This window comes from Ornithorhynchus anatinus, chromosome 2, assembly GCF_004115215.2.
Source record: "Ornithorhynchus anatinus isolate Pmale09 chromosome 2, mOrnAna1.pri.v4, whole genome shotgun sequence".
Lineage (NCBI taxonomy): Eukaryota > Metazoa > Chordata > Mammalia > Monotremata > Ornithorhynchidae > Ornithorhynchus > Ornithorhynchus anatinus.
In genome coordinates, this window is record NC_041729.1 from 87,717,329 (window position 1) to 87,720,501 (window position 3,173).

Consider the following 3,173-nt stretch of genomic DNA (forward strand, 5'->3'; position numbering starts at 1 on the left):
TAATTCATTGATTATTCATTTAGTTAATGACAATAAACATCTTGTTTTCCTAAGGCATCTTTCACCCTAAAGAGAGCCCAGAGACATCAGGGAACAAGAAGAGATACAGTTGTTGAGAAACATGCAACAACATCACAGAACGGAACAGTCAAGGAAAGGAAATGAAGATGGGCAGGCTCCTTATCTACTGAAGCAGCAAGGGGGAAGACAGTGGACAAAGAGCAATGATCCAAGTTGGAGTATGGCCAGGTTAAATAGAGTTAATAGGCCTGTTTATGCAGACACTGTTAGGATACTTTGTACAATAATAACAATAATCATAATAATACTTTCTTTTCACTCTTTGAGTACCTTTCATCCTAGTTTGTCTAAGTTTAGAATGATAGATTCCTTGAATCTCTGGGTGGAAGAAATAATTAATTTCCTTTTGGACATAGGGGAAAGAGAATTCTAACAGGTTGAGCGCCCTACCCCTTTCTCAAATCACTATGCAAGGTAAAGCCTTGGCAACTAATTTCATCTCTAATCCCAGTTCTTCCCTGGCTGATATCCCTCCAGGCTTTCATAGCATTGTTGGAACAAAGTGGGATAAAAATTGCTGCGGGGCTTCTTTAGCTATTAATCATTTTGCACTTTGCCTTAATCAGTTTTTTAAGTTAACCATGTTTTAAGCATAAATACATCTATGAAAAAGAAAACAGACCCGAGGGTCCATGAGGATTTGTATAGGCCTAAGATTCTTCTGAGCAAGAGAGAAAATAAGGATGTCACAAGAGGGAATGTGAAATGTCCAAGGGAAGAAGTGGTTTTTTAGGAACCTATTTGAGACCAAATGGTGCTGGGAATAAGGGATAACATTTATTTGGAAGTGAGAGAGTACCCACAAGGTTGGCAGCGTAAACTCGGGAGACTTTTGGAAGAAAGTCTGATCTACTTTCATGGTAGCCCTGAAAAATGTGTCTGGGGAGGAAAAAAATAAGTATTTTTTCAAAACTGTTTTTAAGCATAGGGGGTTTGGTGGAAAATCTGGGGTGAGACTGCCACTTTGTGTCTTATAAATACTGAGTTAAGAATTATCTTGAAAGAAACTGTACTTGTATTTGATCCCTGAGAAAAATAGATGAAGAATAAATTTATTTTTTTCACATGACCCCTCTCAAGTATAATTCAGGTAGATCTTGAGAGGAGGGATCATTCACACTAATTCTATTGTTCTTCTCCAATTGCTTAGCACAGTGTTTTGCACAGAGTAAATGCTCAAGAAATATTACCGATTGACTGATGATCATTTGATTTCTGCCCTTTCAGGTCAGCACTGGGAGAAAGTCTGTTGGTCCAAGGGATTCTGAATATGTGACATGCTTTGAAGAGAGAAATAATCCCAAGAGCCCAGAATCATTGCTCTAGAGGGAGTTTTGAGAGGCTAGTTAGTTCATCTCCCTGTCTATGAGCTGGGCTGTATCTAATCATACATAAGAGAGAAGCAATGGGGCCTGGTGAATATGGGCCTGGGAGTCAGAAGGACTGGGTTCTAATCCTAGCTCCGCCACTTGTCTGATGCATGACCTTGGACAAGTTTTCTGTGCCTCAGTTACCTCACCTGTAAAATGGGGATTAAGACTATGATAACCCGATTATCTTGTATCTACTCCAGTGTTTAGTAGGAAATCAGGCCAGCCTGGGAGGCAAAGGACCTGAACTCTAATTCCAGTTCCACCACTTGTCTGCTGAATGATCTTAGGCAAGTCACTTAGCTTCTTTCCGTTTAAGTTTCCTCCTTTGCAGAATAGGGATTTGATACCTGTTCACCTTCCCACTTAGGCTGTGAGCCCCATGTGGGACTTGATTATTGTGCATCTCCCCCAGTGCTTAGTACAGAATTTGACACACAGTAAGCACTTAACAAATACCATGGTTATTATTATTATTACAGTGCCTGATCTATAGTAAGCCCATATGAATACTATTAAAAAATACAGATATCCAGCCCAGAAAAGGGGTCTCCATGAAATTTCTTAGGTAGGAAAAAGGGCTTAAGAGGATAGGGGAGAAGGAATCACTTAATTTACCTGCCACTGAAAATGATCTCCATAGAAACAAAAAAACAATTAACGTGAACAGTATTAAAATATGTATCCCCATCAAAAAATGCCATTGAAAGCTTAAGACTTTCCATGAACAGAAACTTTGACTCAAACATTAATTGTGAAGTCATAAACTTATCTGGGTTTCATTTAAATCATCTTAGCTTGTCATCTGAAAGGCACTTGAAGAACACAGCAGCGTCCAGTGTGTTAAACAAAGAGCTGCTACCATAAATGGAGAGGGTGCAATTAAGGAATAAGATACAACAGGCCACAACAGGCCATTTCTGAGTGCTTAGAGTAAAATGCCTTAGGCCAAGTATCTTCAGCCACCCAAGAAGTGTGATAATCTTCCTGAAATGAAAAGTCTGGAATGCATTTATGATACCCATTTTCCATAAAAATGAAGAAAACATCCCAAGTCAGGCATTTATTTACTAAGATCAAAGCCAGAAGCCTGATATCATTAATCAAGCAGGAGAAGTTATAATGTTTACATCCTGAAAGAGGTAGAGACACTTTAAATAGGATTAAATAGGGATCAATCAATCAGTCAATCAATGGTATTTATTAAGAGCTTAATGTGCAGAGCTCAGTAGCCTTTGGGGCGCATATAAAAGTGCTTAAGGGGTACAGATGCAAGTGCGCTTACTTGGCAGGGGAGATAACATGATCACATAGGGTGTTTTCCCAGAGTGAGGCTCATCCTTTGCACTCAGGGTGTGCTGACCCCAGAGAATTCCCCAAATGCAGGAAACTCGACTACACAATTTGTGTTAGTGGGGGACTGTGCTTGTATTCTTCCCTGATATTCAGTTTGCAATCCTAGAAATGTGTATTATCCTTGGATGAGCAGTGTCGACTTGTGGTTAAGCACAGGCCTGGGAGTCTAGAAGGACCTGGGTCCTAATTCCAGCTGCCCTACTCGTCGGCTGTGTGAAGTTGGGCAAATCATTTAACTTCTCCGTGCTTTAGTTTCCTCAGCTGCAAAATGGAGATTCAATAAATGTTCTTCCTCCGACTTGACAGTGAGCCCCATGTGAGACAGAGACTGTGTCCGGCCAGCTTAACTTTTAACTACCCCAGAGC

General features: G+C 40.2%; 1 non-coding gene across 1 annotated transcript; it reads left to right on the plus strand.

The window, feature by feature from the left end:
* Positions 1-2,728: 2,728 nt before the first annotated feature.
* Positions 2,729-2,892, plus strand: LOC114809749. Its single transcript, XR_003757527.1, has one exon. It is a non-coding gene; the product is annotated as a U1 spliceosomal RNA (small nuclear RNA).
* Positions 2,893-3,173: the final 281 nt, after the last annotated feature.